At 38.5% G+C, this 15,327-nt stretch overlaps 1 long non-coding RNA gene across 1 annotated transcript; it reads left to right on the top strand.

Moving 5' to 3' along the window:
* The first annotated feature begins 11,068 nt into the window (after window positions 1-11,068).
* LOC127626447 (uncharacterized) lies at window positions 11,069-12,328 on the top strand. Its single transcript, XR_007968459.1, has 4 exons — window positions 11,069-11,121; window positions 11,670-11,891; window positions 11,995-12,171; window positions 12,265-12,328. It is a non-coding gene; the product is annotated as an uncharacterized LOC127626447 (long non-coding RNA).
* Window positions 12,329-15,327: the final 2,999 nt, after the last annotated feature.

Genomic DNA, 15,327 nt, shown 5'->3' on the forward strand with positions numbered 1-15,327 from the left:
AGTTTTCTTTTTTACAGAGATAAGTCCAAATTAAATAATTTTCTGTTGTAATCGACAGTATGCCGCAGTTTTATTTGTGACATAATGTTGATTAGCACAATTTTTTTTTCGACTTGTTCATCCTTTATTTAAAAAACAAATTGCCAAAAAATGCAGTTACAGTAAGACCTTTAGAACAGAAGTGAATGGGACCAGACCATAAAGGTTAAAACACACATTGTTTCAAAAGTAGAGCCACAAGATGGAAACATAAAGTTTGTGTGTTAAGATGATTTTAGTGTGAAGAAAAAATCAGGGGTTTACCATATTACAGGGTTTATACCATTACAAAGTTATATCCACATTGAAGTTCTAATATTGGATATAACTTTACACAGATAAGGTTGCATCATTGTCTTGTGGCTTTACTGTGTGTATTTAAATGTTTATGAACAGGTCCCATTCATTTTCATCATAAGTGCCTCACTAGAACTGGATTTTTGCTCTTTTTTTTTTTTATAAACGAGGAATGAGTTGAAATGAGATTTTGTGGTAATCAAAATGATGCCACAAATGCTGCTGTTTCAGCTCAACTTGTACTGAACCCGGAATATTCCTTTAAGCCCCATGCAATGCAAAGCACATATCCTATGAAAACAACACAACATCAATTGTGGTCAAGAACCGGCAATCATCTTACAAGAAAAAGGGTAATAATTTACGTCTCATGATTTATACGCTCTGATAAGAAAGGAGCAGCTCACAGTAATGTGTACTCCTCACCTTTTTCCAGTAAGGTAACAGAGAGGGAGCTGTGTCAGCCGTCTGATGTCCGGCTGACTTGATAAACCTCTCTGAAGGACTCAAACTTTGAAACGCTTATGCCACCATAGTACAAATGTGACGTAACTGCGTCTCAATGCTCTGTGCTGCTGATTATAGAGTCGTTTGTTATTCTCTCATTGTCATCCACTTCGTCTTTAATGCAACAAGCCCACTATCATAGAAAACAGATTACTGTCTTAGCTGTATGCTGTTTATACAGTTCACAATTTCAAAGACATATAGACTATTCAGCCTAGTTGGAACATAAGGAAAAGGGTTAAAGTGACATGCAGTAGAGGTACATGTTATGACAGATACATCTGTTTGGTTTTTGTTTTATTAGATGAAATTGTACACATCGAAGTGGGGCATCAATGCTGTTGTTTTTGCTGTCTTTATTGTCCTGTATTTAAATAGATGTCGATGGGTCAAAATCACAATTCTGCTTTCAAATAATTATCCATGTTTAAACATAAACGTCTCTAAAACGTTACAATAAGGATCTATGGGAACATTTACTAAGATTAATAAATGCTTTAAAAATGTTATTCATTGAATGTCTTAACGAATAACGTATACAACCTTATTGTGAAGTGTTACAGATGTTTTCTTGTTTTTGTTGTGTTGTATTTTATCTTTGTATGAATGTAAGTCATGTATGACTGATATAATTTGGTTTTGGGGCTTTGTATCTTGCTTTTCTTTCCGAATCTTGCTGTGTCCGATGACATGAAGTTTCGGATATGGAAACCGAAAAACTAAGGAAACTGCTAGCAAGCCATAGTTGTGGATCTTCTTCGACCGACAAGCGTGGCACAGTTTCAGAAGACGTTTTTTGGACATTTTTCTTTAAGATCCCAGATTGTAAAAAAAAAAAAAAAAAAAGCCATTACGCTGTACTCAAGCCTGCTGTGGGCATTTATGTGTCCTACTTAGAGGCTTTAAGCAAAATACATGAACTTTCAAAAGGAATTTTAAAAAAGGAATTTGTATGAATTCCTTCATGGATAAAGTATCTGTATATTAAGAGATTTTGAAACTGTTTTGAATTATACTTAAATGTGCTTACAGCCTATTTTACAAAAGTTATGTACATTTATAAGGTGAATTGTATTTCAGATGTATTGTCAATTAAAAGGAACAACTGGGAAAGTAAACATGTTGGTAAACTACTAATCATTGCAAGATGTTCACGGTTTCTTCTGGTCATTAAATATACAATTTTGAGTACAGGGTGCATTGTTGTTGGTCTAATGCCAGCTAGCCTGACCTTAACTTTAAGGAAGCATTGCCATAATTTTAAGGTCAGCAGAAACTGCTGACATTAACCATTAATATGTCTGCAAATGTACTCACCAACACACAAGTAGCACTGCCATCTATGGGTGGGAATTCTTTGGTTGCTGGAGCCAATTTTGTACTGTTGTGCAGAATGAGTTTTAAAGTTGTTAAAGAATGTGTATGTAATATGTCAGTTATTTTTTAGATTTTTTTAGCATCATTGTTCAAATACGTTTTTGAGTGGAAAGATGTATTATTTAAGCAATAAGTTTGATAAGCTATATTGAGAATATAGTCACAGCTGAAGGGCGTTGTTTCGTGTTGTGCCTGCAACCCTTCAGCCATTTGGAATATGGCACAGCCATAGCCTTTAAATGGTTACTACATAAATAATAGTAAGGATGTTAAAAATTTTCCAGTGATGCACTTACAATGGAAGTCAATGGGACCAATTCGTAAATGTTAAAATACTCACTGTTTCAGAAGTATAATCACAAGAATAATTTTGCTAGCTATAAGATATATCCAGTTTTCCTCACCAATCACTAGGTTGCGCCATCATGATTCTGATTGCCGCTTGACTCATTTCTGGTTCCTGACTCCATTAGCAGCAATGTGAAAACTACTGAAATGACTGATCTAGATGAAGAACAACAACCATTGTTGTGCAAACCAAGTGCAAGTTGGAGTAAAAATTATTTCAGGCTTGAAGTTGTTAATGGTATCAACGTAACTAACCTTTGGCCGTCTCTACAAGTCATCTACCCGCTCAGGTGAGGCACTGTTAAAAGATGGTCATCACAACTCTGTAAATGTATTTGCCCTATGGAGCCACTTGTTTTTTATTTGGCATATGCTAAACATCTAATTGTCCGTGAAAAATATATGCCGATGCGTGTGAAAACACTGGAAGTCTTCCGTTGTGAATCGTGGAACACTTCCACATTCTTGCAAAAAGTGTTTAGTGCCAGAGACTATTTAGCATTGACGGGCCAATTATATTGAAATGAATGGGAGAATTTGGAACTGTCATTGGAAGGGCCACCTTTAAAGAGCCAATCACCTTTTAGATACAGACATCGCCTGTCAATCAACTCAAGAACATGCCTGATTTTAGCTAGACAAGCCGGGCAAATTGTGTTTTTTCTTTTTATCGTAATCTGAGGAAAAGAAGCACAATTTATGATTCCTGTGTTGTCAGATTTTACTGCTGATTTGAAATATCTTTGTGTTATACAAGCCTCTCGTTCATCGGGAAAGGAGGAATCAGGAACCAGATTAACAATCAAAAAGACTTTAATTCAACATAAAACACTGAACTGAATCGTAACAAAAGCGCGCACACAAACACTACTGCGTCTCTCTTGCTCTCTGTCTCTCTCTCTCTATCTCTGGCGTCCCCGGCTCCTCGTTTTATCTCTCTCCTGCTGATTGGGCAACTCAGCACCAGGCGTGAATCCGCTTGACCCGGCCACACCCTCCTCTTCGTCACATACCAGTCTGACTCAGGCCGGGGAACCTCCGGTCTGACTTACTCCCCTCCCCCCTCACCTACTGAAGGGGAGGAGTTGCCCCTTCGGCCATTCTGTCGCCAGCTGGTCTTCACTGCCTTCACTGGGAGGGGAAGGGAGAGAGAAAGATAGCGGGAGAGAGAGAGCAAAAAAAAAAACTCTGGTTCCCGACCATGGCGCCATTCGGTCCTCAGCCAGCTGTCCAGCGATCCTCTGTGGCGATGGCACTGGATTCCGCCTCCTAGCGGGCGGCAGCGGGTCCTCCATCCCCTGGTGGAGAGCAACGGCTCCTCCATCTCCGGACGGACTGCTCCAGTGCCATCGAACCACACCTCGCCGTCGTGATCTCGGACGGCGCGTCTTCCTCCAGTCCTGGGTTTTGGCACCAGTGTGGCAGACAAGCCTCTCATTCATCGGGAAAGGAGGAAGAAGGAACCGGATTAACAATCAAAAAGACTTTAATTCAACATAAATCACTGAACTTAAACAACAAAAACGCACACACAAACACTGCTGTGTGTATTTCTCTCTCTCTGGCATCCCCAGCTCCTCCTTTAATCTCTCTCCCACTGATTGGACAACTCAGTGCCAGGCGTGAATCTTCTCGTCCCAGTCATGCCCTCCTCTTCATCACAAACTTCTTTGATCTTAATCTTGACCAACTGTTTTGGAGATAGCCCTATTCAAGCTGATATGAGCTGCTCTTGTATGCCGCTTGTTCACGGCATACAAGAAGGTGTGGATGTTTGAGAAGTGAGTGCTAAGCCACTCGTCTATTCCAACCCTAGATGTCTTTGGACACCACCGAAAGATGACAACATAGTTTGATATTCTCCTTTATCTAGATGCATTTGGTAAGGCTTAGATTGAATATGTTATGATAACCTTTACATTTTCATAATATTTTATTACCATTAGTATATATACTTTATATTCCTATACCAAGGAAGAGTTTATTCATTTATAGCCAGTTTGTTCCTGACCACACTAAATCCTCTAGGGCCTCTTAGCATTTGTAAACAAGGAACATGAAGGATCTGAGAATATTTCTATAACTAAAATGACAGCTATTCATTTCAATCTGGGAGATTCTAGAGTACTTGTTATAAAGAAACCATAATTGCAGTATTAAAGCTCTGTGAGCAGTTTTGTTGTGCACACAATGTTCTTTTGTTAATGACTCCTGTAATGAGGTGGAGAGGGGCGGGAGGAGAGCTGCCGGTAGACTGGAACAAATGAGGTAGGTGTTGCAAGAATCCCTGAAGAGAGCCACCCCACTCTCTTTAAAACTGCTTACTTAGTCTTATTTATACTCCTGTGGACAATCTGACAAGCCTCGCAGGCTTGAGAAACATTTACCCGCTTTGACCTTCCTGCTGACCTGACCGCCCACACAAAGTAAACCTGCTGAGATATGGACCTCCACCACAAATGTGCCATGATGAGCCACACGATGGCAGCTTTTGCAAAGAAATACACAACGTTAAATACACAACATTTGATTTAATTCCACTCTAACTTAGACAAAGTGGAAAGATATTTTGGCTTGTATTTGAAAGTTGAAAAATGCTGCCTTTGGAGGCTGTATATGGAGGTAGGATGAAAATAAGTTGCTTTTAAAACTGTTCTGAGACCAGTTTTCTTAAGAGTTCTATTTAGTCAAAAACGCTGTTGATTAAGCCATTAAGTTACCCAGGCGGGCCAGGCTTACAGTGCATTTATTTACAGGGACAATCTCCCTGGAGCAACCTGGAGTTAAGTGCCTTGCTCAAGGAAACAATGGTGGTGGCGGTGGGGATTGAACCAGCAACCTTCTGATTAACAGTTATGTGCTTTAACCCACTACGCCGCCACCACTACTCTCTCACTATTTGAGGTTTTTATTTGAATTTGTCATTTGATGATACTAGTGGCACAGAAATTACACACGTCACCTTTAAAAAATAGGTAACATGAGGTAACAGATTGATTACTGAATATTACCACATGGTTTGAATGACTATGGTACTTTGAGGATGTGACCTTGCTTAACTGTTTCTGATATTGTGTTGTATGTATTGCAATGCTAGTACATAGTAGTTAATGACACATCATGTTAGCCTTTGTCAAGTCTTTTCATTTTAAAGGTTGATCATCTTTAATTTGGGCCATACTTGCATGCATATATGAGTGTTTCTTTTCTAAATACACCTTTCATGGTGTGGTTGCTTACATAACATCGGCCGCTGTCTGTTTCCTCTTTAGTGGTATGATTCAGGTTAGGGAAAGGAGGGGGCCCTGGGATTAGAATTTGCCTGTTAGGCAGTATAACACACCAGCTGCAGGCAAAAAAAGTCCCTAAGATGGTGGGAATGATGACTAATGAGATAAAACACTGTCAGAAAAAAAGGGGGGAAAAAAGCTTAGAAAGATTCAGAAGAAATGAGTTAGGGTATTAAGTGTAACAGTGTGTTAGATCTGAATGACACATTCATAGACTTCTGGGCCTTCACCCCAGTCTCCTACACACTGAGCAAATACGCATTCATCGTAGTGGACGCCTGTGAAAAAGCCTCCATTGATGCAAACTCACAAGGAGCCATGTGTGTTCTTCTGTTCCTGCTCATAGTAGCTCTGTAGAGAGGGATGTGTGCCCATCTGTATCGACTGTTGCAGACTGTGGTCTTGACTGAAGGACTAAATCACCAGATTCATGTTTAAAATGAAATTGGATGTTCTCAGTACCGTGCTGGCCAGTTTAACTGGTTGGAAAGCACTTTTTCTGGGGGGGTCAATTTTCCAGAAATGTAGCTACAATATTTGATTCTGAGTTTTGAAGAGCCATATTTGACAATTCATTCTGTTCAGTCAGATTTCAGATATGTGAATTGGACCTATTCAGTTTCCATTTTGGAAATGTAGTTTTTTTCCTCTTTGCCTCATCATAGCACACCTATGACATAATGGCAGAAGTTACATAGTGGAGTGGTGAACTGGTGGGTCGTGACCCAAACATTGGTTTACCATTTTCTTATTTTAAGGTCTCAGACTACAAGGAAAAACAATGCTAGATGCACTGTTAAGTTAACTTGATGTCTAAAGTAAAATCTTGCCAGTTGAGAACCATTGACATAGAGCACATAAAGATAGCAGCAACCATGAAAAACTAGCCAGAAGCTAGGTGATATAAAATTAAAGTTCTATTAAATTCCTCAACTGACAATATTCCTTTCTGATATTTGACAAAACTGTAAATAAAATAAATACGGGAATTTGTGTTTGGCAAATGCAACAAATGTACATGGTGAGTGAAGTGGCTTCATCGAATCAGGAATAGATGACAGCCACACTAAAAACTCTCCGTTTGCTGAAACAGAGCTATTCTATTTCCTCTATGGAAATTATGACCGTCTTCCCACCCACACTCTTGAAATGTTCTACATGTGCCTGAAACTCGAGCCAATGCGCCTGCTATGCCTGTAATGGGTACATCTGTATGGCTGGTAGTGTATGGTCTGCAAAGTTTTGCAGTAATACAGCCTTGATTTCCCTGCAATTTGCATGCCTTCTTTCAGAAAACCACCAAAGACACTCTCTCTTGTTGGAACTGCTAGAAGAATTCCAAATACATGGGTTATTTCTTTCCAGCAAATCACATATTTGAGATCAAACATTAGATCAAACATTTATGTTTCCACCCTGAAACCAATCTTATTCCATTTTGTTCAAATCCAGCATCAGATTGGGTTTTCTGTTTTCCCAGCTGGACAGAGTCTTGGGTAATGAGGCCATTGCACACCACCTCTCAACTGCTATGCATGCCAATACCCCATTTGCTATAGAGTTGTTCAGTCATGATGTCGATTTGTAGGTCAATCCAAAAGGCTAATTCCATATGGGTTGCCTTGGGAATTTTCATTGGGTTTTTAGAATAGTGGAAATACATGGAGTAAAATAAGGTCTGTGGTTAATGTTACTAGAAGAGACTTTCACATGTTGTTCTACAGCATATGCTACACACAGTGATGCCTCAAATGGGAACTGTGGAACTGCCCACAGACCTTACACTAACTATCTGTTGCATATTGCACACAAAAGTGGTAAACGTTTCCTCAAGTTAGTAACGCCTACTCTGATTTGAAGGAATCTTAATTAGTCTGCCTGGAAACATAGTTGTTTTCACAAGGTTAGGGGTTAAGAGATGTTCAAACGTTTATTTAAAGCATTTAGTTGCAAGTCCAGCTGATATCTACAAGCATAACTGAATATTCTAAGTAACTTACTTAGATATGTCTGTGAAATAGTCTGTACTGGGGGTTAGCATGTAAATGACACATAATGACAATACCGACTGTGATTGATAGGTTTATGTGTCATTTAGACAGCTCTTCCTGTATAAGTGGGAGGTTCTTGGCAAGTTTAAGCCCCAGACCTTTTACCATTTCTGGTCTAGCTATTCAAGACTAAAGGATTACAATGCTTTATTTGTCAAGCTTGTAAATAACTCACATCCTTGTGGTAGCTGTTGTCCGCAGGGTTGGGAGGGTTACTTCTGAAATGTATTCCACTACAGATTATAGAATACATGCTGTAAAATGTAATTTGTAACGTATTCTGTTAGATTTCTCAAGGTCAATAACGTATTCTTAATACTTTGGATTACTTCACCTGTTTTGACTATAAAATCTCTGTCAGTAGAGTAAGACAAAATACACATGTTAAAAATGCATTCTCTGAAAAACTTAAATATTTTATGCAGTGTTGTTTCTTAAACAAGATTAATCAAATTGATTTTGTTTAAGGATTTTTAAATATTTTTACAGGAAAAAAATACAAACATTATTATCAAGAATATGATTTTTGCCCTAATATCAAACGTCTTACTAGGAAAAAAAAAGAAATTATGATCCAAAGTGAATTTTCTTGATAAAAAATATGATTGTGTCTGGTAACTTGCATGTAAAATGGCTAGAATTAGCATTTTAGCTTAGCATAAAGCTGACAATTCACACAAGATTTATTTCTATTTCTGCTGCTCCAGACTTACCTCAAACTTATTTCTCTGTCTGCTCGTATGAATGTAACACATCATAAGAAAGTGTTTCACTACTGTTCAAATGCACTTTGGATCGCATCATTGATATGTATAAATGTTTTCCAGTCAGAAAAGGACTAAATATTAATTGAAACAAATGACAATAAAATGCAAAGTATTCTCTTCATTAATCAAAATACTTTTGGAATGTAACTGTATTATAATTACCAATGATTTAAACTGTAACTGTAGTGGAATACAGTTACTTATATTTTGTATTTTTAATACGTAATCCCATTACATATATTTCGTTACTCCCCAACCCTAAAAACACAGACAATTCAAAATTCATGTTTGAGGTCTGACAGTGTGTTATAAATATTGTTAAATAAGCATAAAAGTCTTATCAATTTATGTTAACCAGAGTCCCTTTTTTACTCATAAAGTCGATAAGCGTTCAGACTGTTCACACAGTGAATTCTTTAACAATAGGTAAAAAATTTGCAGCTGAAATCAGTGCAGCCATAATCATATTAAATGGTAAGCGATCAATCACTTCTCATAGTCAGTGTGTTGAATGCAGGAGAAATGGGCAGGAGTTAAGACCTGGCACGAGTCCTCATCCTAAAACTGTTCGTACACACGAAAGTCATATTTTTTGCATACACACAAAAGTTTTTAGATTTATAAAAAAGTGCGCAAAGTTCACTTTATGAATCCCAGCTAGCCGTAAGATTGTTCGTACATGCACGTGATTTATTCCCGACCCGTCTCCTCCCAGAAATAATCAGTATATGGAGTGTACCGCACCTGTTTTTACTATGCATAACCTCCTTTACATACAATTACCAAATGCATATCGCCATCCAGACACGTGACTACTGAGTTTAACGGTACGCGAAACTATGAACACGTGAGATAGTACAGACTGTTAATGCCTCAAGTGCCCATAAGTTAGATGCTGGTGCTAAAATTATTTCGTAATATTTGTCTTGTTTTTGAGTACATTTTCTAGACATCTTTTAAACAAGACCTGTTAACCCGAGAAACATCATTTTTTAAGATAGTAACTTGTTTTATATATCTTATCAAATATATATATCTCATCCTTGGACAATTGTTTTATTGTTGAAAGCATAAATCTATGCAATTTTGCTTCTCAGACAATATTTTGAATTGAACGTTTTATAGAGAAGTTAAATATTTTTATTACAGCTTTGTCCGCCTTTCAAATTGTTACATTAAATGAATATAGTCTATTCTCTCTCTCTTTCCTAGCGTTTGTCCCACGTAGGTGCAGGGTCTGCTTCGTGATAGTCCGCACATATATATATATATATATATATTTGATTTGGCACAAGTTTTACGCCTTCTAAGTTTTAAGTTTTCTATTATGGCCACCATTTTTCCATCATGGCAAGTTTTTCAGCATTTTGTGCTACAGTAGCTCTTCTGTGGGATCGGACCAGATGGGCTAGCCTTCGCTCATCATGCGCATCGATGAGCCTTGGGTGCCCATGACCCTGTTGGCGGTTCAACAGTTGTCCTTCCTTGGACCACTTTTGGTAGGTACAAACCACTGCATACCGTGAACACCCTACAAGATCTGTCATTTTGGAGATGATCTGACCCTAGCCATCACAATTTGGTCCTTGTCAAAGTCACTCAGATCCTTACGCTTGCCCATTTTTCCTGCTTCCAACACATGAAATTCAAAAAATTGACTTCACTTGCTGCCTAATATATCGCACCCCTTGACAGGTGCCATTGTAACGAAATAATAAATGTTATTCGCTTCACCTGTCAGCAGTTTTAATGTTGTGGCTGATCAGTGTATATTCAGAATACTATGTAGATAGAGATGAAACCGCGGGCAATGCTCTCAGGTGAATTGAACCACTTCCTTCTAGAAAGCTTCAACCAGAATAGACAGAGAAAATCCGCTCAGAGTGCTACTGAAAACAGTTGATGCCACTTCAATGGCAGATGAGGATGAGTGATGAAGGGGAGGAGGACTTCCAGGGTAATCTCTTATTTTCACCATGGCATGTTACCAAGAGCACACACATGACTCTGACTGACTGAACTGGCCACCTCAATATTTATTACGTCATGGCATCAATAATGAGCGAATATACATCTCATTCAAATAAAGAAGCTCTTTGCATGTCCTTCATAGAAAAGGTGCATCAACAATTATAAAATATTTCAGTTAGAAATCACTCATCTTGCAGTTCTGTACTGATTTGTCTCTTCAATCTTTGCTGGTTTATAAATCCTAAAAGAAAGTAAATGGAATTTCTATGGTCACATACGTGGACAGCACATTTTAGCTCTTATGTCCACAATTGTGTTCACTGCTGAATTGGTGGTGTTATGGACACGTATGGGGGTACTTACACTGCCATCTGGTGGTGTTAGAAGTTTATAATACACTATGATCAAAATTCAAAATGGCGACGAACACAAGGGAAGACTCAAGTGGAAGCTCCATACACAAACGTCTACCAGGTAAGAAGTTCTGTCATATTTCATGGCTTATTCTGATTTAGATATTTATAAAAGCCTTGTATATTTGTCATGACATGCATTTTTTTTAAAAAAGTGTAAAACTAGCAACTTTGTAGGTCGCTAAACATGAAGTACACGTAAGTGTACTTATGGACTAACGCTCCTTGAAACAGCTGATATGCTAGTAAACATGCACAGATGTAAAATGGGGAAAAACTCTAGCTCTGATCCAGCTAAAAAGCTGTACATGGTCCCAATGAAATAACTAACAATTAAATCACTAAAATACATACCTACATGTATGTATACTTAAATTAGTTGGGTTGAAAATGTTAGTAAAAATGTTATATGCTAGTAAAAATGTGCACATGTAAAATAGCTTGCATTGGTTGTGTTGAAAATGTTAGTAAAAATGTAATATGCTAGTAAAAATTTGCACATGTAAATTAGCTTGCATATTATCCAATTGGAATAAATAACAAATAAATAATGCAAACCTACATACATAAATTCATTTGTATTTTATTTTATCATGTTTTTATTTCCAGAGCGTTTTTCTGTGCAAAGAGCATTGGAGCTACTTGGGTTAATTGATGGAGACAACTCAGATTTGGACGTGTCTGACAATGATGATCCCATCCTGGATGGCAATTACCAACCATCACCACAGGAGGAAAGCAGCAGTGAGGACAGTAGTGATGATGAGGACCCCATTTCTGAGCCCACTGACCACAGCTTAGGATGCAAACATGCAGATAGTGCAGATAATGGTTAGCCAAGACCCAGTAGATATTTGTTTATTTTATGCAGTTAGGGCCTTAGGGCTATGTGAAGGATTGGAAGGAAAATATCATTTACAAAACTTGTTGACAGGTTCATGGACAGGGACAGAGACAGGAACTGAGACAGGTACAAGTACAGGTTCATCCCGCACTCTCAGACGTCGCCGTCAAAGTCTGATTGAGGCTGATAGCTCAGAAGATAACTTGGAAGAGCCAACACCAAGACCAAGCCAAACAAAAAAAAAGAAAAAGGGAGACTCTGAACAAGGTACTTGTTATTGTTGTACCTCAATTACTTACATGGGTAAAAATGTAACTTCCTACAATAAATACTATTGTTATTCTGATTCTGGTTGTGCAGGACGTGGACTACGCTGGAAGGCTACACCATTGAGGCCAAACCTGGCAGAGTATCTGCATCAGGACCGAAACTGATCTAGGCAGACATGGCTGGACCCCACTAGAATATTTTGAACAGTACATTGATAGAGATTTGATGATGACGATTGCAGAATGCTCAAATATTACGTCAATGTCTAAGAGTGGGGAGCCACTTAACATGACAGTAGATGAGGTTTACCACTTTTTTGGTGCTTGTATTTTGATGTCCTGCATCCGATACCCAACCATTAGGATGTACTGGTCCAAAGCCTTGAAAATCACTGCCATCACTGACAAATTTACACGTGCCAGATTCTTCAAACTGAGGGGAGCAATAAAAGTGGTTATTGATCATGATGTGCCAGAAGACCTGAGAATGTCTGACAAATTCTGGAAGGTGAGGCCTTTTCTGGATCGGATTCTCTGAGGCTGCTTGTCTCTGAATCGACCTGATTAGCATCTATTGATGAGCAGATGATTCCTTTCACAGGAGCCTGTCCGTACAGACAATATCTGCCAATGAAGCCAAACCCAGTTGGCATAAAGAACTTTGTTTGTGCTACAGCTGATGGCATTGTGCTTGACTTTGAGCTGTATCAAGGCACAGGTTCACTGATTGAGAAAGTCGAAGAACCAGAGGGCCGGAGTTTGGGATGCTTAGTCATCGAGCGTCTGTGCCAAACTCTGCATCGTGGCACAAAGGTGTATTGTGACCGGTTCTTCACCACCATCAAATGTGTGCAACGAATGATGGAGAAAGAGCTGTACATGACTGGTACAATAATGAAGAACCGACTTGCTGAAGCAAAGCACAAGTTACCCAGTGACAAAGCCATGAAAAACGCAGGAAGAGGTACCTCATCAGAAGTTTCTGCTGAAGATGGAAAGTTGTGTGTAGTGAAGTGGATGCGACAACAAACCAGTATTGATGATTTCTGTTGTTCATGGTGCGCAGCCAGAAGACACCTGCCAAGCTGGGACAAGAAAATTAAACAATACGTCACTGTCTCAAGACCAAGCATTATCCGTGAGTACAACATCAAGATGGGTGGAGTTGATTTGATGGATAGAATGATAAGTTACTATCGAATGAGCACCCGTACTAAGAAGTGGACAATGCGGATGGTAATGCACTTCACAGATCTGGCTTTAGCCAACAGCTGGTTACTCTACCGAAAAGACCATGCAGTATGTGCTGGATCAAAGACAAGACCAATCCAGTTCCTTCAGTTCCGCATGGAAGTGGCTACGATCCTCTTGGCCCAGCATCACGGTGCAGATGCAGACCTTTCGAAACAGTCAGAGGAAGAAAATTCAAACCAGGGAGTGAAACGTCATGTGACAGCGTTGCCCCATGTTTCGGTCCGCAGGAGGGCTACTGCCCACCTCCCAGAGATGATCGGCCTGAAAAATGCAATGCGCTGCAGACAACTAGGTTGCACTGGAAGAACCCGAGTGCGTTGTATGACCTGCAAAGTTTTCTTGTGTTTGCAAACTGAGCGCTAACTGTTATTCAGCCTTTCACAAATAAGTGATGGCAGTGATTCTCAAGGTGTGTACATGTTCCTTGGTTCCTCCTTGTTCTCAGACTCAGTGAAGGTCAATGACCTCTGGGCCTCTGTAAGCAGGCCTGGTCCTTCAGTGCTCAGTTATAACAGTCTTTAACATGTTCCATTTTTTACATAACCAATCCAAAATGTCACATGAGCTACTCACCTACCATGTTTTTTTCACTATGATGTTCAAAACACATTAGTAGCCTAATGCAAGATTGGCTATTTAAAATGCTTTTCAATGTTTTATATTTTGTTACAGACATACAATGTCATCCTGCAACTGTTTTGCAGCATATCTAAATGTTCTAAACACTATTTTTAACTGTCCAAAATGGGCAAAAATGCAATGTTTCCATGTTGTTTTTACTCTATGATAGTCAAAACATGTTTAAAAAACAAGTGTATGTGTTATTAATACATTAAAAACAGTCAGGAAAAAGACTGCTGTGTTCAAGGCAGAAATAAAGAGTTTTTCATTCTATTACACAAAGGTGACTTTATTGTGTTTTATGGAAATTCGGATCATGAATCCACATATGTGGACATAATTTTTCTCTAAAAGTACATTGTATCAAAAGATGATACTTAGTTTTTATTCTAATTAGGTTAAAACAAGCCCAAATAGCAAAGAGAAATGAAAAAATGCATGTAAAAAACAGCTTGGGCCTTAAGAGGATAATTTGCGACCACAATAGAATAAAATAGGAATAAAAAAAAAAAAAGGGTTCTTAGAGCTGACATAATTAACGGATTAAAGGATTAGTTCACCCAAAAAATGTAATTCTTTCATGATTGACTCACTTTTAAGGCGTCCCAGATGTGTATGTCTTTCCTTCTTCAGCAGAACTGAAATGAAGTTTTTTACAAGCATATTTCAGCTCTGTATGTCTGTACAATGCAAGTGAATGGGTGCCATCTGGCTGCTGACTGTCGACTCCAGTCGATCAATTAATGTCTTCTGATGCAAATCGACAGGTTGGTGTAAGAAACAAAATAGATAATTAAAAAGTTTTTAACTTTAAATTGCTACTTCCAATCAGCGCTGGGATGCTGTTTGAAATGACCTAACTATAACATGACATTCATTCCTCTGTTGTAAACAAAGCACGCGCTTCCAACTTCTCGTGCGAACACGCCATTGCGCTTACATCACACAACAGCTCTGTGATCCGTCGACTGCTAGCAGGAAGTGTTTTTAAAAGTTAAGAAAGTTTTAATTATTGATTTATTGTTCATACAATCCTAAAACTCTCAAAATTTGTGATTAATCGCGATTAACTATAAAACAAATTATGAAATTAATCGCAATTAAAAATGTAATTGACTGACAGAAATTGTACTTGTGCTGTGTATTTTTGAAAATAAAAGCCACTTGGTTTGATATTTTGTTATCTGATGCAATGGCATTCACACATTTTTTAAAGTGTGACATAAGTGTTCAAAATGTCAGTTTATCCAGTAGGATCTTAGCAGATTCTTATTTGATC

Source organism: Xyrauchen texanus, chromosome 33 (genome assembly GCF_025860055.1).
Source record: "Xyrauchen texanus isolate HMW12.3.18 chromosome 33, RBS_HiC_50CHRs, whole genome shotgun sequence".
In the NCBI taxonomy this organism is placed as follows: Eukaryota; Metazoa; Chordata; class Actinopteri; order Cypriniformes; family Catostomidae; genus Xyrauchen; species Xyrauchen texanus.